The sequence below is a fragment of the Ostrea edulis genome, chromosome 7 (assembly GCF_947568905.1).
Source record: "Ostrea edulis chromosome 7, xbOstEdul1.1, whole genome shotgun sequence".
In the NCBI taxonomy this organism is placed as follows: domain Eukaryota; kingdom Metazoa; phylum Mollusca; class Bivalvia; order Ostreida; family Ostreidae; genus Ostrea; species Ostrea edulis.
In genome coordinates this window covers 18,619,393-18,645,566 of record NC_079170.1, presented here as the reverse complement: position 1 = coordinate 18,645,566, position 26,174 = coordinate 18,619,393, and the positions used below count along the sequence as shown (strand labels likewise).

Here is a 26,174-nt window from a genome sequence, read left to right as displayed (position 1 = left end):
TTGCTTGTCGGAGTTATGAGATTGATCATTGTTCGTTATCTTAGCCTTTCATACAAGTACATCGTGAATCTTCAATGAACTTACACTACTATCATTATCAAAACAAACAATATTTACATTTAGTTTGTTGTATCTCATAGTTAAGCATTGTCAACAATCATTATTCTAATATGAGGCCGTACTTTTGAGTTTTCTATTTCTCTCAGAGCCAAATTACATTTGCTCATCATGTTCATATAAAGCTTATCTATAGAACATGACTAAACAATGTTTGACTCCCAATATTTTTAGTTTAGTTCAAATGAATTAGCTCATTGTGGAAAAATTGCAATATGTATTAATGTTGATGTTCTTCAATTAAAGGATAATTAATTGTAATACCTGTTATGTAATGCATGTTAAACAGATAATTAATTGTAATACTGGTTATGTAATGCATGTTAAACAGATGATTAATTGTAATACATGTTATGTAATTCATGTTAAACAGATAATTAATTGTAATACTGGTTATGTAATGCGTGTTAAACGGATAATTAATTGTAATACCTGTCATGTAATGCATGTTAAACAGATAATTAATTGTAATACCTGATATGATCATTAATATTCTGCGATATAGAAATATTAACTTGGATTCACAAAGACAGTGTTACATCTTTTCAGTGAGTGAGATAAGAATACATATTACTATGTACATTTCACAAAACTGTAAGAAGAAATCTCAGGCTGATACAACTTAATTCAGTGAGCTTTGGCTGTTGCCACCTGTTCTATCAGATGAACTGTCAGAATTTTTCCAACCTTTTAAATCGATTTTAGTTGTTGCAAAGTATTGAAAACCTCAGATCAAAGTCAGTGATAGGGAATGAGAAATACAAATATTGATTATGAATTGTTTGTAACATTTACCGAGTATGAAACAGAGTGTGGGAGATGTTTGTTATATATATATGAATTATCATGTCTTTGAATATTCATTATTGTAACAGGTAGGAATTTTCTCACCCTTAAATAAAACACTCTGACACTAGTATAGACTTATTTTATTTAAATTATTATAATATAATTGATTAACTTCATATTCTTCAAATTGTAGAACATATAGAGTAGCCATGGACCCCCGCCGCAGTGCCCAAGATGTCGTCCGATGTGACCTTTGCGAGACAGCTATAGTACAGATGTACTGTGATTTCTGCCACATCAACCTATGCATTGCCTGTATAGGAAAACATATTGCTGATGACTATGAAAAACACAAAGTGGTCCCATTCCAAAATCGAAAATCAACCTTGATTTATCCAAAGTGTAGTACACATCAAAACAAAGTCTGTGAATTACTTTGTAAGGAATGCGACATGTCTGTCTGTTCCTTGTGTACTTCTATATCTACAGATAAACACAAGGGTCATACATTTTCAATTCTTTCTGAAATCTACAACGAAAGAAAAGTAGACATTACAAAAGATTCAGAGGAGATAGAAAACATTATTTCTCCAACATATGAAGAAATGGCCACTGATTTAGAAACTCAAATGACCAACTTGGATGGAGAATACGTGAAATTCACAACAGTAGTTACAAAACATGGAGAGGAATGGCACAAAGAAATTGACAATGTCATCAACAAAATGAAAAATGAAATAAAAGAGATGAAAATCAAACACCTGGAAATTCTGAAGAAACATTTGGATGAAATTAAGCAGATACAGTCCCTTATTGAGCAATCACTGATTACTCTAAAGAAAATGGAGGAATCCAATGAAGTGTCTGTGACCATGGAATACAGATCCAAGATCAAAGAATTCAGAAAACTTCCTCCCAAAGTCCGAGTCTCACTGCCTACATTTAGTCCAAACACGATAGACAGTGAACAGCTTTACAAGTCACTGGGATTTTTGATACCATTATCATTCACGACAGATGAAGATGGCTACACACTGAAGAAAACAGAAACCTCACCCAAAGAACTGATGGATGAACCAGAGCTTGTCACTACAATGAATACAGGGTACGAGAATCTCCGCAATGTTACCTGTCTGAGTGAAGAAGAATTCTGGACAAGTGCAGAAGTCAGTGATATGAAATGCTTTAATGTTCAAGGTACAGTTATTGATACAATTAAAACAAAATCAGGGGATTGGCCACGTGATATAGCAGTGACAAGTGATGGGGATCTAGTGTACTCTGACCGGAAAACAAAGACTGTGAATAGAGTGAAGAGTGGACAGACTGAGGAGATGATCAGACTAAAGGACTGGAATCCCGGCAACCTCTGTGTCACCTCCTCTGGTGATCTCCTTGTTACCATGTTCAGTGATGATAAAACACAATCCAAAGTTGTCCGTTACTCAGGTTCCACAGAGAAACAAACAATCCAGTATGATGATGAGGGTAAGCCACTATATTCAGGAATTAATAGAATTAAATACATCAGTGAGAACAGAAACCTGGATATCTGTGTGGCTGACTTAGAAGCTGGTGTAGTAGTGGTGGTCAATCAGGCTGGAAAATTCCGATTTAGATACACTGGTCATTTTTCTACCAAAAACAAAGCATTCGAACCTCGTGGAATCACAACAGACAGTCAGAGTCACATCCTGATTGTAGACTGGGATAACCACTGTATCCACATCCTGGACCAGAATGGACAGTTCCTCCACTATATAGATAACTGTGATCTGAAGGGACCATACGGTTTATGTGTGGACAAAAGTGACAACTTGTTTGTTGCTGAGTTTTATAGTGGAAATGTGAAGAAAATTAAATATCTACAATAAATATTATTGTTTATAGCCAAGCTAGATACTTCAACGTATCGAGGTAAATCGATAAAAGTTATTTCATCTGCCAGGATGGATGGAAAATGAAACAAGGATTGGGAAATTTCAATAAATTCAGACAATCAACTCCAGACTTAACTTTCTGTTCCATCTCTAGAAATTATCTCGATGACACTAATTAATTCTGTAATTGATGTTTAATTTGTATAAAAGCACAACCAATCAGAAACTTCAGTGATAGGAGATCTTAATTTGGTATACTTTATATACTTGTTAACCCCCTCCCCCCACACACACATTATTTCACTCATATGGAGACGTCACCATTGCCGGTGAAGGGCTGCAAAATTTAGGCCTATGCTCGGTGCTTATGGCCAATGAGCAGGGAGGGATCTTTAGCGTGCCACACTTGCTTTGACACGAGACCACAGTTTTTACGGTCGCATCCGAAGGACCGCCACATTTAGTCGCCTTTTAGGATGTAAAACTTATACGGTACCAACTTTGATGCACCAGATGTGCATATCGACAAATAATGTCTCTTCAGTGATGCTCAACCGAAATGTTTGAAATCCGAAATAACTATGAAGTTTTAGAGCTAAATATAGCCAAAAATAGCGTGCCAAAAAAGTGGAGCCAAGATAAGCAAGGGGTACTGAGGACCTATTCTAACCCAGATTCCCACGGGACTTGATGGCATGAAAATGCCTCCTATTGATTTTGGGGTCAAAAGGTCAAGTAAAGTGGACATACATATAAGAAATTGGTTGAACAGTTTGAAAGGTTACAAAATTTGCATTTCATTTTATATTGAAATACATGTACATAACATCTTCAATCTTGCATCAATATTGGGCACATGGGACAATAATCCTCTCTAATGATTTGAGGATCATAAGGTCAAGGGAACTGGAAACATGTTATTGTATGCAAGGTGAAGATAACGAACAGTGATCAATCTCAACTCCTATAAGCAATACAAAATAGATAGTTAGGCAAACACGGACCCCTGGACACGCCAGAGGTGGGATCAGGTGCCTAGGAGGAGTAAGCATCCCCTGTTGACCGGTCACACCCGCCGTGAGCCCTATATCCTGATCAAGTAAACGGAGTTATCTGCAGTCAAAATCAGTGTATATAGGAAAACAGTTTCCAACTCCTTGAGTCCCCATATTTAATAAAAACGTTTGTCATAAGATGTGGATTATTGTTATCAAATTTGGGGTCAATAGGTCAAGCAAAATGGAGTGTTGAAATTAAAAGTTTCCACGCCAAAACTGATTGCCCTTATTAGCTCACCTGGGCTCAACTGAGCTTTTCTGATTGTCCATTGTCTAACCTTTTCATGCTTTCAACTTCTTGACCAGAACCACTAGACCAATTTCAACCACATTTGGTATAAATCATCTTTAGGTGAAGGGGATTAAAGTTTGTTCAAAAGAAGAACCATGTCCTGTTCAAAGGGGAGATAATAAAAAACTTCAAAAAAGGCGAGGGGTTATTTAAAAATCTTCTCAAGAGCACTGAGCCAGAAAAGCTGAAATTTACATGAAAGCTTCTTGACATAGTGAAAATTAAAGTTTGTTAAAATCATGACCCAGGGGTAGAATGGTGCCACAATAGGGGATCATTTTTTTTACATGCAAAGATATAGGAAAAATATAAGTCTTCTTCTCAAGAACCACTGGGCCATAAGAGTTAAGATTTACCCGAAAGCTTCCTCGTATAAAGCAGGTTCAAATTCGTTCAGATCATGGTTCCCGGGGGTAGTTTGGGCTACAATAGGGGATCAAACTTTCACATGCTGATATATAGGAAAATCATCTTCTCCAGAACTAATGGGCCATTTCAAATCAAACTTTGTACAAATCACCCTTCATGCTCCTAGGTGAATGGGATTCATATTTGTTCAAATGAAGGGCCAATCCCCCTTTAAAGGGGAGATAATCACAAAAATGTTAAAACAGGTTGGGGTCTGCCATTTAAAAATCTCGAGAAACACTAGGCCAGAAATTGACATAGTACAGATTCAAGTTTGTTAAAATCATGACCCCTGGGGGTATGGTGAGGCCACAATAGGGGATCAATGTTTTACATGGGAAAATATAGGGAAAATCTGTAAAAGTCTTCTTCTCAAGAACCACTGGACCATAAGAGTGGAGATTTACCTGACAGCTTACTAGTATAAAGTATTTTCAAATTTGTTCAGATCATGGACCCCGAGGGTAGGATGGGGCCACAATAGGGGATCAAAGTTTTACATACAAATATATCAGGAAAATCTTTAAAAATCTTCTCAAGAACCACCGAGCCAGAAAGGTTTACATTTACAAGAAAGCTTTCTGACATAGTGCTGATTCAAGTTTGTAAAAAGCATGGCCCCGGGGATAGGTTGGGGCCACAATAAGGATCTAAGTTTCCTATGTGAATATACAATTGTATATAAATCCATACCAAAAATCCTAACCCTGTCCCCAAACAGTTTTAGTATATAGGTCTACCCTAGCACCAGAACTCGTGGAGATCTACAAAATAAAATCTACACTCTATTCAGAACCCCTGACCATCTAAAATCTACATCCTATGATATGTTTTGTCTCTGCTTGTATCCTTTCTACTAAACATCTAATCAATTGTTATTCAAGTGTTTTTACACAATTCATGAATTTAATCTTTTGACAGAATTCATGTAAGCATTTCTATGTAAACATTCTCATCTCACCTCGGACCCTAGCTGCAGGTCTGTAGCTCTCATGGAAAACATTTATTGGGACAGACCAGAGTCTGTATAGTTTTAGTTATACCCCAAAATTTCTCAGACAGCTCCAGATCTGTAGCTAGTCAGACTCTATCTGGTCTCAGAGTCCACCATCTATAATACAAACTTAAATCTATGCTATACAGTTTTGTCATTTCTGAACCCATCCTATCTCCACTAATTCCTTATTATATCCCTTTAGGAAAACTCATAACTACTTCATTTAATAATTTGATTCCTCTGAAATTTGAAGAGTTTGCAAAAAGTTTTTAGTTAAATAGATTTGTGCCCAACAACCAATGCACATGTACTTTAGTCAGAAAGCTCTCTTGCACCTAGTCTCAGGTGGGGTTAAAATATTGAATTACAAAGAAAGTGATTATTGTTGGACTAAATGCAGGGCCACATTAACAACCCTCAAGCAAACAGGAGTGTGTATCTAAAACTTCCATTAATGAGACGCTAAAACCAGGTCACAGCTACAAATACATATCTAAAAATATCTCCTTTCATTTTAATCGTATTTTCTTCATTTTATTTACAGTCATAGATTAATGTAAAATAAATTGGTTTACAAAATGGAAATAAAAAATATCCACTGTCCAGAAATATCAACAGTTTCCATCCTATTGTATATAACAATGTTAATATGAGTCACATTTACATACTGAGAGAAGCTCTGTAATTTCAAACAATATACAGAGTCTATTGTTTTCTCAAAGAAAATACCAACTAGTGTTTTACCAATGTGAAGTGTACAAGCCAATGACGGGATGAAAGCCTTGAGAATGCGAGATGACTTCAATATCTCATTGTATCTATAAAGCAGTGTTATACACTCTCTTAAATCCACCTCTGAAGTTGTAATTCAAACACATCACTAAATCTCCTCTGACTCTTTAGATCCTCCTCAAGTTGTACAAACTGTTCTGAGATCTGAGGCTGATTGAGAGTCTTGTCCAGCTGCATCGTCAATATCTCCACACACATTGACCTCGGGGTCACACATCGAGTCCCACAAGGAATTCTGGGACACCACACTCACTTCCTCCCTTTGTTTGGACATGCTCAGTGGAGGCAGATTAGTGATATCTGCGATGTCTGTCTGATCCATGTCTGTTCCATTTACCAAACTTTCTAGGTACTTTTCAAACTTTCTGGATTGAAACTGTTCTTCCTCAATACTTGACAGCAGAACAATACGCCAGTTTCGAGATTAGAGCTCTCCTATGTAGGAGGTGCATTTAGTGGAACTTTGAATGCTTAGGTGGGACAGAGTGGTACTTGAAGACAACTAAATGTTCATCAAAAAATGTCAAATCTGCACAGCAGGTGCCCGTTTCATTCATCAATAGTATACCCCATGCACACAGCGATCGGAGCAAGATAACTGACGTAACTGGTGATTTACTTCCCCTGGGGACTATCGTGATTTCTGCCTGTTTCATCAGTGAAATATGAGTCGCGTGTGGTACTTTTTAAATTGAAATAACTTTGTATAAAATCAAGATATTTCCGCAAAAATGGTTTCATTGGAAAGAAGAATGATGGAATTTGCTATTTCAATCACTTATTAATCCTAAATTTATTTATACATTTTTTTAAAATTGCTAATTATTTCAAATTTCATATGAGTGAGATCTTTGGTTTTGTGAAAATATTCAATCTTCGGTACTATAATGGAATCTGCATCTGTTCAATTTGGTATCCTAGAAGAGCCCATTAATTACGCTTAACAGATTAAACCAAGTTGATACTCACGGGTGATTAGTGTTTCAGATAATGACCCCCTAATCTGGCAGGGGTTGTGCGTATTTAGCCTTTCTTCAAAGCAGGGGTAACACATTAAGAAGACTAAATACTGATTAAAACAAATAAATAAGACTAAAGTCTGACTGGATAATATGACGTTTTTAAACGTGTACACAAATCATACAGAATCATCCATGTAACTGTTCATTACAAAAAATTTAAGCTAAAACATTTCCTAAATTTTGGTTCTAAAGAAGATGTAGGTCAAATATCAAGGGCGCTAGGTATAGTGACGTTGAATTGCAAGTGTTCAAAATGCTCAAAACGGTAAGAATATCTAGTGACGAACTTGATATGCAGGACAGAACACAAATTTTTGGTCAACGCTTTAGAAGCCGGCAATAGAATTATGGCCTACGTCGTCAGAGTCTTGATATCCTGCTACGGAGGGGACTGTCGTAAATCGTGCCAGAAATATTACCTCGCGTGTTAGGCCCTTAAAACGAATAATTTGATATCTTCTGTGTTAAGGAGACATTTTGATGTTCATATGAGTGACCTTGACGGGCATTTACCATGAATTATCTGAATTTCTCTTTATGACATAAAATTAAAAATAAAATAAAATTTCTAAACTCTACGCAGAAATACGAAATCTCTTAATTGGGTTAATTTACAATAAGGACATTGAATCAAGAAGTCATAGAGTTATGTATGATGCTTATGAATGTCAAGGAAAGTCCATCTAACAGTTGCGCAAGGCAGGAGGAGGGGGTGGGGTTATTGTGCAATATGCGTATTGTAAAATCGATGTGAAATTTTGATACGTCTTTTGGATGTGTTAAGTGTTAAAACCGCCGGTGTATGCTATGAAGATGGGTGTTTATACAAATATTTACGATTTTCTAGCTGTATAAGACAAAAAATACGTTGTTGATACGTATTTAGATGTAATTGAAATTTCGCATTGTGTATTGCGTCATGTTTCTTGAATGACTTATCAAAACACCGTTTTGTTTTTCAAACCTCTTGTTTTGATATCCAGTGCTGATTTTGAGCCGATGAAAAGGGAAAGGACTGAGAAAAACGGGAAATTCTGAAATTCACGACTTCCTTCAAGGTATCACACCGGTAATTATTTTCACTATATATTACTATAGAGGGGAAAAAATCATTAAAAATCAGTTTACAAAATTGATGCCGAATAACGCAGTCAGACACGTTCTATTTTACCTATCTCGTCTGCCGACACCAGAAAAACAACACCCTACGCGGCATTTTCGAAAAAAAATTACCCGCAAACAAGACTACCCTCAAATCCACGTGTTTTTCACATGTGTGTAAACAGCCGGAGTGCACCTCAGGAAGTAGCCTCAGCTACCAACAGCAAATAGTTCCTTTGTATACACTTGATTATTTCTACAAACTACACAAAATTTCCTAATCAGGGGTACAAAAATTAAGAGAAAAGAAGAAGAGGAAATGAGAAAAATCGCGCAAGGAAAAAAAAATTCTTTAAATATATGGAACTACAATTGACTAAGTAAATTTTCATTGGACAATTACCGGTGTGATACCTACAGTCAACGAGAAAGATGATAAAATTTATAATGACCGACTTCTTTTTAAATACTTGACGTAGGAAATATAAAATACCATCAAAAGAAATGTTTTACTAAAGTGGAAACATAAATACAATTACAATGCCATATTTCCAAACAATGTCCTGGATATGATAGGTAGGAGCAACAAAATAACGTGATATAATAAGAATTCCAAGTATTTAATTACTTCTTGAATACTTATCATTTACTTAAGTTGTGTACCAGTCGAAATTAGGTGATGAAACTGCGTATGATAAACTTACTGAGCACATTCACTTATGCAGTGATGAATATAGGTATCACACCGGTAATTGTCCAATTAAAATGAACTTAGTCAATTGTAGTTCCATATATTTAAAGAAATATTTTTTTCCTTGCGCGATTTTTCTCATTTCCTCTTCTTCTTTTCTCTTAATTTTTGTACCCCTGATTAGGAAATGTGTAGTTTGTAGAAATAATCAAGTGTATACAAAGGAACTATTTGCTGTTGGTAGCTGAGGCTACTTCCTGAGGTACACTCCGGCTGTTTACACACATGTGAAAAACACGTGGATTTGAGGGTAGTCTTGTTTGCGGGTAATTTTTTCCCGAAAATGCCGCGTAGGGTGTTGTTTTTCTGGTGTCGGCAGACGAGATAGGTAACATAGAACGTGTCTGACTGCGTTATTCGGCATCAATTTTGTAAACTGATTTTTAATGATTTTTCCCCTCTATAGTAATATATAGTGAAAATAATTACCGGTGTGATACCTATATGTCCCACGCCCGCGTGTAAACAAGTTGTTTTGCACCTAACTAAGTACGAGAGTTCTCCAAAGGGAAATAACTCGGACTACTCTCGAAACCGGCGTATTGTCTGATTGGTCTAATGTACTATCCTAGAAAGCGGGTCCACGGTATTCGGCCTTCCTTTATGGTGGGCGTTGAATGTCTCAGTTTTAATATTCCCAAGATTTTTCTCTGACTCCACTCCTTGACGGCTCTTCTCCAGTCAAGTTAACCATACAATGCACATGCATAACCAACATAGTTCAATATCTAAGTAACTGATGCTATTGAATTACATTTCAAAATATCACAAATACCAAGTATGTACCTGTTTATACATATATGATCTCCGCCTCTGCGATTTTAGAAATCGATGAGAGGGCCAAAAAATCAGGTAAATTTATATGCTCTAACTACCACCCCCCCCCACCCCCCCAATTTTGAAGTTTTGTAAAAAGAAGGCGTAGGTTGTTTTGTTTTTTGTCTCTTTCTTTTTCTGTTTCTATTTTACTTTCTTCTTTATGTTTGTCAAGAACTTTGAATAGACAAGTTATTTTTTCCCCTTCTTCTGCCCCTCCCCCTTGAAAAACGATGCTACACGCCTGCTCTAGAATTATAATTAGATGATTTGTTTGTTGTTAAAATTATTCAAAAGTCAGCTCCAAAGTTACCAAGCCTTCTTGGATGCCATATAAGGAGGATCCAGAAAATTTCCCCACAGAGATGTGAGTGTATTTTGTGTGCGTGTCTGTGTGTGTTTTGTGTGCGTGTGTGCGTGCGTGCGTGTTTGTGTGTGTTATCCAGTAACCTTCCCTTTTATATCAGCCACTGACTTTGTCTTTATAAAATAAATTCAATCAAATCGTATCATTATCAGATGCCTTAATCGGTCACCGAATACAGCAGGTTTTCAAATGTTTTGCATATAACAGAAAAACAATCCCTTTTCCCCCTTGAGTTTGATACAAAATTCGTTATGGTGAAACAATTATCGATCTTTCTTTACAGTTTGAAAGAAAAGAAATAAAAATTATTCAAAAATTGATTCCAATGACCTTAAACCTTTTCAATTTTGAATAACAAGGATAAATCTGATAAAACAATGATTTTATTGAGCTTTTGCTGTGTTCACGATGGTTTCTCAACCTAGGCAAGTTCTGATATTAAAGTAATGATATTACGTAAACGTTTCACTGGGTCAAAAACCCTAACCCTCTTTTTAGTTTTTTATGTTTTGAAATTCAACGACTTGATTAACCTATACTTTGTGTAAGGTAACATTCTGAAAACGAATGGATCGGCAATGTGAATAATATTACAAAAACCAGGAACCAAAGAATAACAAAGAATGATAGCTAATTTGAAGATGCTACCTCTGCTTTGCAATATAGTGCAAAAAATTGTTTTTAAAAAAGGATACAGGGTAACAATAATCTCGGCTAAGATTCTCCTCGGCGGAATGTTTGAACTGATGACGTCACAGGTGAAGGTGTCGGTCCAAATATCTCAGCCGAGATTAGGGTAACACATATCCATCAATAGATTTTAAAATAGGCCTATCACCGTAGTTACAGTATTGAAATACATGAGAGGACTTGTAAAATTATCAAATCCAATATCAGGTGTAAACAGAGACACGTGATAAGATTAAGTAGTACCAAACACCTGTAAATTCAGTTTTCACTTACATTTTTTTAAATTAATTGATCTAATAAATGAAATCTCCATAATACTATTACCCAATGTTGTCCTAAACAAATTTATATAATCCATGGCATATATTTAGCATATTCTAAAAAATATGGGAGACATCCAGTATATTGAAGGTCTGGGAGTCTAAACCTTGAATGCATTTATTTCATGTTTCTGAGATTTAACTGTCTATTATAAAGTAGCTTTTGTTGTGTAGCTAGCAGACCTGGGGTAATGGTAATGTATAATGGTAATGCATTGTAATCATTACATTTTTTTTAAGTAATGGGATGTAATGTGTAATGCACCCATTTTTGAATTACAAGTAATTGTAATGTAATGCATTACTTTCATAAAAATGCCAGTAATGACCATTACTTTTCAATTACATTTGAATTACATATCAACATCATATATTTCCAAAGAGGTCTAAATTAGGGGGTTAATAACCCCATAATTTAGACCTCTTTGGAAATAAAATATGCGATATTACTACTTGTATTTGAATAAACAGCAAAGTATTTCTTTAGAACAGATCTTGTTACATAGTCATAGTGTAATTGACAATTACTCTGATTTAAAAGTTAACTTCAAATAAATTTTGTTCATAAATTTTCTTTGTATTTTTTTCCCATGGTAATGTGTAATGTAATTCATTACTTTAGCATAGTAATTATAATCTAATTAATTACTTATATGAATGAAAGTAATGGTAATTGTAATTGTAATGGTGAAAATTCCAAAGTAATTGTAATTTAATGCATTACATTTTAATGTAATTGACCCCAGGTTTGATAGCTAATAGAAACCTGATATTTTGACAAATGTTTAAGCAATATGTTGTCTTAAAATATAACGAAGGTCATATCTTAAGGTTGAAGGTCAAATACGATGATATCATTTGCCGAATGTGTCAATTTTGTTTGATAACATTTTCTAAAAAGTCCAAAATATCCGAAATCATAGGTTACATTTTCTTTATTTTAAAATATATCAATTTTTTTATCATTTTGTTCCTAATGTTGATTTCTTTTTTTTTCAAAATATGAACTATACATTCCCCTGGAAGAGATTTTGATATGTAGCAATATTATGTTTATGATTTGCTATTGACGAGTCCTGCATGTTACATTGTATATTGTACATCGTGGTGTACACAAATGCATCAAATACAATCTATTTTGTTAAGATTTAGTAACAAATAGGTCAGCTTAATAAAAAGTATTAATTACATTCTTTTAACTGGGGTCTGATACCCTATATTTGAAACTATGTGAATAAACACAATGATAGGATATATTTCTTTTATACCATGCACAGTAAAAGGTTTTGTTCCTTAGAGCAAAATATCAAAGTTTCCAAAAAAATGAACTTGAGGAAATTTTTTACCCATATGTTTGCTACTACCTTTAGCTGTACAACTCTTTGGTCTATTAATTTCATGGGTATCCATGACAAGAGAGATAACTCAAAATTTCAGAATGAGATCTGTCTGGGACAGTCCACATGCCTTCAGTTGTCATGTGACACACAAAATAAGACATCCCATTCAATATACAAGTAAGTTTAAGGATACCTTGCTGCGCCAAAGATAAGTGTAATTCTACTATTATCAATTATAGGAAGAATCTCTCGTCATTGAAATGTCGTTTTATACCTCAATCTGATTATTCAAAAGTAGTAAGTAAGTAAAACCAGGTAAAACGAAAGGTGGAATCTGATTATCAACTTTATGTATAAACCCTCTCTTGGCGTCACAGGTACTTGAAGTTAATCTAAATTTCATATATCAAAAAGTACTTTCTATATACATAGTGATTTTCATTAACTTCCTGGACCACTGGACAGCGCCATGGTGTGAATATCGCTCGATCAAAACATTTTCAAATCGCAATAATAAACAAATAATCAATTAAATGATGATTTTATAATTAACAGAATAGTCTTGTTTTAAGTTTAGATAATTTCTATTATTGTCGACATTACTAATGGAGGAGGGGACTGGACTTCCTATGTCTGTGTTTGTAAACTATTGTTATTCGCATTGTCTTCTAAATGTTGGGTGACAATGGCTGTGTATCTAGTCAGTGATGTGCTTTGTTAACTGATTCGAAATTGCAGCAAGACTACCTTTGAGTGCTATTTAAAATTTAAGATACGCTGGGAACATGAACAACGGAAGGGATATAATATCCCAGCTAGTATTCGCAAAACCAACCAATCAAACTAGAAGTACATGCCTCGCTATTTTAATACTTGAAAGGATAAAAAGAAATTAAATCCAGTAAAGGTGTCGCTAAATAACAAGGTGTTGTCCCGCGCTATTCTTTTAAGCTTTAAAGGAGATCAAAATCTTGTCAATATGTGCCAAAACTTGTACAAGACAAACTCCATTCAGGATCGTAGTGAAGATACCTCAGATTAAGAATTTTGGAATCTGTTTTGGGAACTATCTATTGCCACCTTGTTAAAAAAAAAACCAAAAATAACTTTAAAAAGAAAACAACCTTCCGGGGCTGGACTTTTCCATGAGAAAAACTTTTTTTTCTTTAACTGTCGGCAAGTTTAATGACTTTTTGGTCTGTCATATCGAAGAGATGGACCAACCGCAGTAATTGGGCCTCACTGTCTCTGATTGATAAAGTTTGATTTTCTTTCATATGTGGCGCCCAGACGGGTTTAATCGCAGATAGTCATATATCTCAAGTGGTAAAGCACCTGGCTAGATATTCAGGGGCACGGGTTTGATCGCCCGGTCGTGTCCATTGCATTTCCTATTAAACATGAAAATCTTAAATTGCACAAATTTCCAGGAGATTTACTCTCTGATTATCACTGTCATAAGAATTTCTACTCTTTTCTTTGATATCAAGGGAGAACAAGGATGACAATGTCCTTAAGAATATAGCTTGGTGACTTGGATTAAATTCTGTGAGCTTTAACTGAGCTGATACCTGTTCAATCAGATGAACAATCAAGGGTGACTTCTGAACATGTTTAAGTTGATTTCAGCTGTTACAAGGAATTGGAAACATAACATCAAAGTTGATTATAGGGAGTAAGAAAATCATTTAATTAAATAGTTTGAAACATTTACCGAGTATGTGACACAGTATGGAAGATTTGGTGGTATATATGACTTATAATGTTTTAAAAATATTTTTAAATCTAAATATAATCTTTTGACAAGTATATACTTATCTAATCAAAACGGTTGTAATACAATTAATAAACTTCGTATCCGTCAAATTGTATAATATTAGAATAGCCATGGACCCTCGCAACAGTGGCCAATATGTCGTACGATGAGACCTTTGTGAGACAGCTATAGTACAGATGTACTGCGATTTCTGCCATGTCAAACTGTGCATTGCCTGCATCGGAAAACACATTGTTGATGACTACGACAAACATAAAGTGGTCCCATTCCAAAATCGAAACTCTACCTTGATTTATCCAAATTGTAGTACACATCAAACTGAAAAATGTCAATTTCATTGTTAGGAATGTGACAAGTTTGTCTGTTCTTTTTCTACTGCATCTGCAGATAAACATAAGGGTCATACATTTTCAATTTATTCTGAAATTTACAATGAAAGAAAAAGGGACATTACAAAAGATTCAGAGGAGATAGAAAACATTATTTCTCCAACATATGAAGAAATGGCCACTGATTTAGAAATTCAAATAACTAACTTGGATGGAGAATATGTGAAATTCACAACAGTAGTTACAAAACATGGAGACGAATGACACAAAGAAATTGACAATGTCATCAACAAAATGAAAAATGAAATAGAAGAGATGAAAATCACACATCTGGGGATTCTGAAGAAACATTTGGATGAAATTAAACAAATACAGTCCCTCACTGATTACCCTGAAGAACATGAAGAAATCCAATGAAGTGTCTGTGACCATGGAATACAGATCCAAAAACAAAGGATTCAGAAATCTTCCCCCTAAAGTCCGCATCTCACTGCCTACATTTAGCCCAAACACGATAGACAGTGAACAGCTTTACAAGTCACTGGGATCTCTGATACTATTATCATTCATGACAGATGAAAATGGCTACACACTGAAGAAAACAGAAACCTCACCCAAAGAACTAATGGAAGAACCAGAACTTGTCACTACAATAAATACTGGGTATGAAAACCTCCACAGTGTTACCTGCCTCGGTGAAGAAGAATTCTGGACAAGTGCAGAAGTCAGTGGTATGAAATGCTTTAATGTTCAAAGTACAGTTATCAATACAATCAAAACAAAATCAGGGAAGTGGCCAAATGATATAACAGTGACAAATGATGGGGATCTAGTGTGCTCTGACTGGAAAACAAATACTGTGAATAAAATGAATAGTGGTCAGACAGATGAAGTGATCAGACTACAGGGCTGGAAACCTGGCAATCTCTGATTCACCTCCTGTGGTGACCTCCTGGTTACCATGTTCAGTGATGATAAAACACAATCAAAAGTTGTCCGTTACTCAGGTTCCATAGAGAAACAAACAATCCAGTATGATGATCAGGGTAAGCCTTTATTTTCAGGAAATATTAAGATTAAATACATCAGTGAGAACAGAAACTTGGATATCTGTGTGGTTGACTTAGAAGCTGGTGCAGTAGTGGTTGCAAATCAGACTGGAAAACTCCGATTTAGATACACTGGTCATTTAAAGAAAAACAAAGTATTCAAACCCTGGGGAATCACAACGGACAGCGGGAACCATATCCTGACAGCAGACTGTAATAATCACTGTATCCACATCTTGGACCAGAATGGACAGTTCCTCCACTATATTGATAACTGTGATCTGAAGGACCCATACGGTTTATCTGTGGACAAAAGTGGCAACTTGTTAATTGCTGAGTTTTATACTGGAAATGTGAAGAAAATCAAATATCTACAATAAATACTATCGTTCATAGCCAAGTTAGAGACTTCAAAGTATAGCGGAAAATGGTTAATTCACCCCAGACTTAACTTGTTTTCCCATCTCTAGAAATTATTTCGGTGGCACTAGTTAATTCTTTGATGAATGTCCAACTTCCAAAACACAACAAATAACAAACCTTATTGATAGCAGATCTTATTGTATGCTGTATATATTTGTTAGACCCCTTCCACAAATGCAGTTGGAAGTAGATTGGTATCATCCTTTTGTAGACATTTTAAAAAAATCCTTCAGTAATCTTGTTTGATTGTATTGTGATATTTAATTATTCTCAGAGTTTTAGAAAATGTTGTATTATTCCATGTAAACCTGTTCACTGTTTTCAGATCGACTTGTTTTATTTTTGATGAGACAAGTCTCTTTTCAATTTTCATAAACTTTATTTTCTGTACATTCTGTCAATACTATCCTGTGTATGTAACAGAGGGGGATAAAATGCTTGTACTTGATTCTGAGGTTGTGGAGGACAATCAGATATTGCAAGCATAGATAATATATTTGAAAATCAAGATGTTTATGACAATAAAGTTATGAAATTACATTGCATATTGCAGTAAAGCTTTCTATCACCTGAAATAATATAAAAGAGGTGAAGACAATTTATATTAAAAAAAAATCTTGTAAAATTATATATCTTGATTTCCTATTTTGGCTCAGAAAATCAAAATGTTTTATTTGTTGATGAATAAAAGAAGAAGAAAATAAAGTTTTTGGGCTTTAATTGATTTCCTTTTTTGCTAGGTTAAATTTGATGACGGGGCTCACGACGGGTGTGACCGGTCAACAGGGGATGCTTACTCCTCCTAGGCACCTGATCCCACCTCTGCTGTGTCCAGGGGTCCGTGTTTGCCCACCTATCTATTTTGTATTGCTTGTAGGAGTTATGAGATTGATCACTGTTCGTTATCTTCACCTTGCATCTGCACCGGAAGTTTATTGTGCTAAGCGATCTCGTAATGCGAGATCCGAGGGACTTGCGATTATGTCAATTTGAGGATCATACGACGCTTCATAATGTCGGAATAACATAATTAGTGGGTTATTTTCAAGAATACGTTTTTGGGAATATCAAAGATTGACACATTAACAGGCACTGTTAATGTGTCAATCTTTGATATGAAAGACTTTGTTATCTCTACGTCCCCAACCAATGGAGGAAACTCGGGATGACAAACCATGTCGATAGTAACATGTAAAATTGAATAGATATCAAGATCGTAACAGAACTTAGAAGCGAATGTTTCAACAAAACCTAAACGATGACCCTACCGGGATCTGCTGAAAGTAATTTTGTTTTGTTTTGTTTTGTTAGCAATGTGATGAGCCAATACTTGGACTGTTGGATACCAAGTCCCGTGTGATGTTGAATGGAAGGAAAAGCACCTGTCAGGATACATATGGAGATTGGATAGAACAATGAACCAATTCAAGTGCTTTAAACTTTTCAGTAGAAAAATTACTGTCACTGCATAGTTTAGAAATGTTGACTCATAATCTTTAATTAATATTAATGTATATTTTATCAGAAATTTTGAGAGTAGGTAAGAAATAACCAAACTGTTCAATATTATGTACATTGTTTTAAGTACTGAATTTCAAAGACCATCTTTATTGAAAACACTTCAAAACGCATCCTAATCTTATTAATAATCAACCTTGATGAAAAGACTAATACGGACATGATATTTGAAGAATAAATCCCACCAATGGACTGTTCTCAGTTTGACTAAAGCCAACCCTACTAATTGTTGACGACCAATATGCTTTTACATGGTTCAACTATAGAATCATTCATAGAATATTGGGTACTAACAAACTCCTACATATATCAAAAATTAAAAACTCTCCACTTTGTTCAATATGTGCACTAGAACCCGAAACAATTAAGCATATCTTTTTTTATTGTGCCTCTGTCTCTACACTATGGACAAAATTATCAGATTGGATTTTTCAAAAATCTGGTAAAAGAATGGGATTTAGTGTACAAACTGTTATTTTTGGTTTTTCAGAAAAAGAACACATGGTTTTAAACTTTATAATCCTCTTAGTAAAGAGATACATATTCCAATATTCAAGAAAGAATGTCAATATTGTTTTTGATGATGTTTTGAAATGTTTATATGATTACTACATTTTGGAAGAAAAACTTACAGAACAAATGTTTTACAAAAAGAAATGGTCTAAATGGAAATGTCTTTTCAATTAATGATAACAGCATTTCTTCTTCTTTTTTTAACAATAAGTATTAGAATATACATGTAATTGTCTATATCGCTTTCTTTAATCTGTATGAGAGTGTGAGTAAAAGGTGTATATGTATTTGTTGAAAATGATAAAAACAATATAAAAAATAATAATAAAAAAAAAATATGCTTTTACAATAAAATGTTTTTGTGAGGAAATGTTGTTTGTAATGTTTATTGGCATTTATTGGGTTACGATTTTAGAAACCCCTACATTCCAATCTAAACCAGTGGATTGATGGGTTATTATATAGGTATGTAAATTTAACAGTATCCATACAACAATAACTCACAAATAAAAGAAAAAAGGTAGGACAAGACATTAAGACAAAAATTGGCCACAATACCCTGGCTACATATCCTTATAGTATTATAGAAGTCTAGTTTCGCAGCAAATATACAAGTGACAGTAGTAGATCAAGTTTAAGCATTTTAATATCATCAAGATTTGAATCAGGAATTTTATATGAATTAATGTAAAATTTCTTAACACCTTTCATCTCGAAGGTTCGAAATCATTAATGATTGTGATCATCCTATTGCTTCATGTATTTTATCAATATAAACGGAATTGCTAGTGAATGACATTGGTGTTTATTTATGATTCAATTTGTGAACATAAATGAATTAACGGAGAATTTCGTAACACCTTTCATCTCGAAGATTCAAAATCATTAATGATTGTGATCATCCATTGTTATATGTATTCTATTAAAATAAACGGAATTGCTAGGCGCCACCAGATAACTGAAAAAGTGTTGAGTGTGGCGGAAAACATCAATCAATCAATCACATGTGAAATAACATTAATTGGTCCCCCACCCCACTCTTTTGGTGGTAGTAATGAATGGCAAAAATGTAATAATGAATGAACTGAAATATTGAAGGATGAACGGAGACCCCTCCCTCCAATTTAGGAGTACGAAGTTTGGGCAAAAGAGGCATTTAGGTTCCTTTTCTGCTTGTCAACAATTGTAGAAGACAATTTCTCCTCCGACTGTCCCAACACTTTGAAAAACGATGATACGTGTTTGCGTAATATTCTAAAGCTTTCCAAGATATGATTAAATTGTTTTGGCAATTGTCAGCCGCCATGTATACATTAATTAAACCATATATTTTAATAAGTTAACATGAAACTTCAAGTCCATGTGATAATTTGAATGTCTATACAATTTTACAGGCCTTCGGTTGATTCTGATAATAAAACAAGATGAGCATCACTAAAAATTGTCTCAAGATACAGGATTATCAGTAGCGGAATTAAGGGTGCGCAGCTGTAAATCATGGTCTTTTGTTTAGAAAAATGTAAACGATCAAAGAAGCAATAATTTCTTCCACTCTCAGAGCAATAAATGATAAAAAAAAATTGATATATTGAATTACCTTGATCGGGAAGACATATTTTCCCAAATACTCATACGATTTGCGTCATTTTATTGATTTCCCTCTATCAAAAATGAAAAAAAATTTTAGAAAAAATTACTATAGAGGAGACAGATTTGAAACCCTGTAAATTCGAGGTGCTTCGCCCTGGACCCACTGCGACCCCCTGCCTCAGTAAGTTTCGACACCCTAACCACAATTCCTGGTCCGCTCCTGAATCATTAACCACCTTATTGGTGTTTCAAATTCATCAGCAAAAATGAATAACGTGGTACTTAAACATGCATGTTAAAATGTGTCCTTGTTAAACCCCCTGAAGATGTTTGTATAAAGTCACTATATACATCTTATTTTATAGCACAGCGGTGAACCAAACAATGAAAACAATAATCAATAGGCAATCTTTCCAATACATTGTAAAAACAATATTCATTCAACATACGAGGAAGTGTTTTGTAATCTCGTATACCGTGCTACGCCATAGGATTATTATCTCAGACCCTCTGTCTTTAAATTAATTGAACTTTTATCGACACAGAATGTAAAGGAATTATGTAACTTGGGTAAATTTATTAAGAATTCCTTTGAAATTAGAAATACCAATGTATAACCACAATTTCTGATCTTTCTTGACCTTTATATGATTTTAGATTTATTACATTGTATACTATGTCTATAAGCTGTATTTGCTTTTGACTAATAAACAACAACAACAACATACATAGACTGATAGAGAGGTGTAATGCATGTAACATGATAATAAATTATAGGGAAAATAGCTTGTTATCGAAATGTCTTTTTATCAATGAATATAATTATTTAGAAGTAATATAAGCAAATTTAAGTTAACCGACAATTGGAATCTGATGACCAACTTTATCTGCAGGGCGTATAGACCTAATCCATTGATATTGACGTGCATATTGCTCGGTCAAAACATTTTCAAATGGTAAATAATCAATGAAATGTTGACTGTATACTAAACGAAATAGTTTTGTTTATATCTAAGGATTTTATTATCTTTTATACATTACCAGTGGAGGATCAAGGATTTCTGGCCTAAAATGAGGGGAGGGGGGGGGGGGCACATTTCAAAGTCAAACCACTCAGCCACTTTCTGAGGCCAAATGTAGAGTTTTCATCTATATATGCAAGTAATGTCTAGCAAATTTGTGGCAATAACGTCCCCTCTAAAACCGTAATTGATTAGTGCATTTTAAAGAGGGGCTGGGTGCTATATATTTCCATGTTGCAAGATACTGTGTCTTTTGCTTTCACTCGTAAGTTTTGTGTGACAATGATTATGTTTCTAGTCAGTAATAATGCTTTTATAAGAGGGGTTAACAACTGCCACAAGACTACATTATGTGATGTTACAAACTCCAAAATACAGGAACATGAAAGAGGAATGTCTTTGTTAGCTGCCCTTTATTAATATTCCCATGAAGCAGAATTCATTAAAAAAAACTTCTACGCGAGAAGAAAAACTCTCTTGCTGACAAACAAGTTGATGGTGTAGGGGTTTCAACATTCTCCTTTAAAGTCAACATTTCGCAAATTCCATTGTCGTTATAACAATATTTAATCTAGTTTGCCAATACAACCTATGAAATGCTGTCTTGACACACTGATTTTGACTGTGGTTAACTCCGTTTACCTGATCAAGATATAGGGCTCACGGCGGGTGTGACTGGTCGACAGGATATTCTTACTCCTCCTAGGCACCTGATCCCACCTCTGGTATATCCAGGGGTCCGTGTTTGCCCAACTCTCTATTTTGTATGTGAGATTGATCATTGTTCGTTATCTTCGCCTTTGATAATAATTATTGTGAATAAAACGAATAATAATAATAATAATAAAAAGATAAAACAATACACCCCGTCGATGGGTCCTACAAAAAGGTCCTACATCGGCGTAAACACTTCCATTCTACCTATTGCACCACGGAAGGCTCGATACATTTGACATTAAATTTGGGACTCGGGAACGTTTTTCGACATTTTCACCCCCACGGCAGTGATGTCCATGAAACTTCCATTGTGATATTGAATCTGCAATTCACAACAAATCTGAAAATGTTTAATTTGTCCATAGGCATAACTGTCATCATGCTGTTTAAAGGCAATTGACCACAAAAATGTGTTATTTGCCAAATAGATAATCTAATTGAAAAAAAATATATAACCCCCAGTGTCAGTGAAATTCAGAAACGTTATTTGGAGATATTTGAGTGCATATAGACAAAAAGGTGACCTCAAATTGATAACTTTATTGCCGGGATTCTCAATCTTGTTGTGGGTCGATTCCTCGAGGAAATCAATATCATCCTTTAACGACGTTATTGGTCAATCATACAGATTCATTTCACCAATGGTAGTAAATGGGCTTCCATTGCCTCAGTCTTATCAAGTTTAATTTTTTTTTTTACATGAAAATCCTCAACAGCAGAAGTTTTCAGGAGTTTTACCCACTGATCATCATTGTCATTATAGGCTGGTGTACACCTTTGATGTCAGGGGACAACAGTAATTACATTGTCCTTAAGCAAATAGTCAGGTGGCTGAGTTACATTCAGCGAGCTTTAGCTGAGTTACATTCAGCGAGCTTTAGCTGAGTTAAATTCAGCGAGCTTTAGCTGAGTTACATTCAGCGAGCTTTAGCTGAGTTACATTCAGTGAGCTTTAGCTGATTTTATACCTGTTTAACTGTTAAATGTTTAAGTTGATTTCATTTTTACGAAGAATTGAAAACATTACATCAAAGTATTTAGGAAACAAGAAAAGCAAATATCAATTTATCAAATAGTTTGAAATATTGACATTGACACAAATCAAATTTATTATAATACAATTGATGAATTTTAAATTTTTAAAATTATAGAATATTTAGAGTAGCCATGGACCCCCGCCACAGTCCCCAAGTCCCCAAGCTATCGTCCGATGTGACCTTTGTGAGACAGCTATAGTACATATGTACTGCGATTTCTGCCACGTCAATTTATGCATTGCCTGTATAGGAAAACTCGTTGCTAATGATTATGACAATCACAAATGGGTATCATTCCAAAAACGAAAATCGACCACGATTTATCCAAAGTGTAGTACACATCAAACTGAAAAATGTCAATTTCATTGCAAGGAATGTGACAAGTTTGTCTGTTCCTTTTGTACTGTATCTGCAGATAAACATAAGGGTCATACATTTTCAATTCTTTCTGAAATCTACAACAAAAGAAAAGCAGACATTACAAAAGATTCAGAGGAGATAGAAAACATTATTTCTCCAACATATGAAGAAATGGCCACTGATTTAGAAACTCTCCTGGTTACCATGCGCACAAACACAATCCAAAGTTGTCCGTTACTCAGGTTCCACAGAGGAACAAACAATCCAGTATGATGATGAGGGTAAGCCTCTATATTCAAGAAATACTTTTATTAAATACATCAGTGAGAACAGAAATCTGGATATCTGTGTGGCTGACTTAGGAGCCGGTGCAGTGGTGGTGGTCAACCAGGCTGGAAAACTCCGATTTAGATACACTGGTCATTCTTCTATCAAAAACAATCCATTCAAACACTGGGGAATCTCAACAGACAGCCAAAGTCAGATCCTGACAGCAGACTGTGATAACCACTGTATCCACATTATGGACCAGAATGGACAGTTCCTCCGCTATATAGATAAATGTGATCTGAAACATCCATGCGGCTTATGTGTGGACAAAAGTGACAACTTGTTTGTCGCTAAGTATTATAGCGGAAGTGTGAAGAAAATCAAATATCTACAATAAATACAACTGTTTATCTATAGCCAAGTTAGAGACTTCAAAGAATCGAGATAAATATTTAAAACGTTTTTGCCCGGATGCATAAAAAATGATACGGAGATTACATAATTTCAATTTTAAACAATTCACTCCAGTCTCAACTTCCTTTCCCATCTATACAAATGAGCTGAGTGACTCTAATTAATTCATTGATGGATGTCCAACTTATAAGCACAACAAATAACAAACCTTATTAATAACAGAGTTTATCATATTATTCACATATTTGTTACAAATGATGTTGAATGTATATTGGCATTACCTTCTCAGGCCTTTTTCATACAATAATTTTATGTGATTGAATTATTATATTAATCCCAAGATATCAGGAGCCAGACTTGATATTTATAGTGTATATGTGTAAACCATTTGAATAATATATTTTTAGCTCACCTCAGCTGAAAGCTCAAGTGAGTTTTTCTGATCACCCGTTGTCCGTCGTCCGTCCGTCTCACCGTCTGTATGTCTGTCTGTCCGTCCGTCTGTATACTTTTCACATATTTGACTTCTTCTCCAGATCCACTGGGTCAATTTTAAGCAAATTGAGCAAAATGCACTCATGTGTAAAGGGCGTTCAAGTAAGGGCTATGTCCCTTTCAAAGGGGAGATAATCACAAAAATGCAAAAATAGGGTGGGGTCATTTAAAAATCTTCTAAAAAACACTGGGCCAGAAGAACTGAGATTTACATGAAAGCGTCCTGATAAAGTGCAGATTCAAGTTTGTTAAAATCATGGCCCCCAGGAGTATGATGGAGCCACAATAAGGGATCAAAGTTTTACATACAAATACATAAAGAAAATATTTAAAAATCCTCTCATGAATCGTAAGATCAGAAAAATGTATATTTACATGAAACTTTTTTACCATAGTGCAGATTAAAGTTTTTAAAAATCATTTTCCTCGGGGGTAAGGTTAAGCCACAATAGGGGATCAAAGTTTTACATACAAATACCCGGTATATATGGAAAATATTTCCAAATCTTCTCAAGAACCACTGGGTCAGTAAAGCTTATATTTAAAGGAAAACTTCCTGTTTTAGTGCAGAATCAAGTTTGTTAAAATCATGGCCCCCGGGGGTAGGGTGGGGTCACATTAATGGATCGAGATTTTACAAACAAATATATAAGGGAAATCTTTTAAAATCTTCTAATGAACCATTCGACCAGAGAAGTTTAAATTTACAAAAGGTTTCCTGCCATAGTGCAGATTCAATTTTGTTAAGATCACGGCCTCCCGAAGGTAGGACGGGACCACAATAGGGGATCAAAGTTTTACATACAAATATATAGGGAAAACCTTTAAAAATCCGGGCCAGATAAGTTTACATTTACACGAAAGCTTCCTAACATAGTGTAGACTCAAGTTTGTAAAAATTATGGCCCCCAGGAGGTAGTTTTGGACCATCATCTGGATCAAAGTTTTACATGTGAATATACATAGGGAAAATCTTTAAATATAGGTCAAGGTGATTCAGATGAGTCCATAGGTCACATGTTTATTGCTACTGATACTAAAATTAAAACTAAGGCGATATTTAGAAGGAGTGGGTAGTCCTTTACGAAAATTTTAAATTTCGTGATCCTTAGGATAAAGGTTTTATTTCCAGAATACGACTAAACTATAGTAATCATTGTCTTTCTCACTACAGAGACTTCTTAAGGTTTGTTACTATGTCGTAAAAATTGAATGCATATAAAAAAAATTGAATACCAATACTTTATTACTCTGTGATTTCGTCATCAGTAATATCGGGTCTAAAACATTACATCTGAATAGAAGTAATGATAGATGCCTTACATGTCTCTTTGATAACAATCAATGACGTCAGAAAGAAGAATTTCTCAAACAGTGCAGCATTTTACCACGTCAACATAAATAAGTTATAAATCTATTGTTTTGTATGTGTTTTCGGAAAAAAGAATCTGCCCTTTCTTGTAAGGTGAAGATAACGAACAGTGATCAAGCTCATGACTCCTACAAGCAATACAAAATAGATAGTTGGGCAAACACGGAACCCTGGACACACCAGAGATGGGATCAGGTGCCTAGGAGGAGTAAGCATCCCCTGTTGACCGGTCACACCCGCCGTGAGCCCCATATCCTGATCAGATAAACGGAGTTATCCGCAGTCAAATCAGTGTGGCAAGAACGGCTTAACAATCGGTATGAAACACGTCAGACAGCATTTGACCCAATGCGAGTTGTATTGACGAACTAGATCGTTATAACGACCATAAAATTTGCGAAATGCTGACTTCAATCGAGACTGTTGAAATCCCTGTACCATCAACTTGTTTGTCAGTAGCTTACCTCGATTTAAAAACTGACTATACGCAGAACAATATCTTGCATATCGAATCACTCGAGATTAATAGAATCCTTCATTAGTACGAG

General features: G+C 34.9%; 1 long non-coding RNA gene and 1 pseudogene across 1 annotated transcript; both read left to right on the top strand.

Annotated features, from left to right (window-relative positions):
- Window positions 1-23,765, top strand: part of LOC130046616 (uncharacterized) — a 37,372-nt pseudogene extending 13,607 nt beyond the window's left edge.
- On the top strand, window positions 17,281-18,088 carry LOC130047886 (uncharacterized). The gene is made up of 2 exons (XR_008796704.1): window positions 17,281-17,351; window positions 17,630-18,088. It is a non-coding gene; the product is annotated as an uncharacterized LOC130047886 (long non-coding RNA).
- Window positions 23,766-26,174: the final 2,409 nt, after the last annotated feature.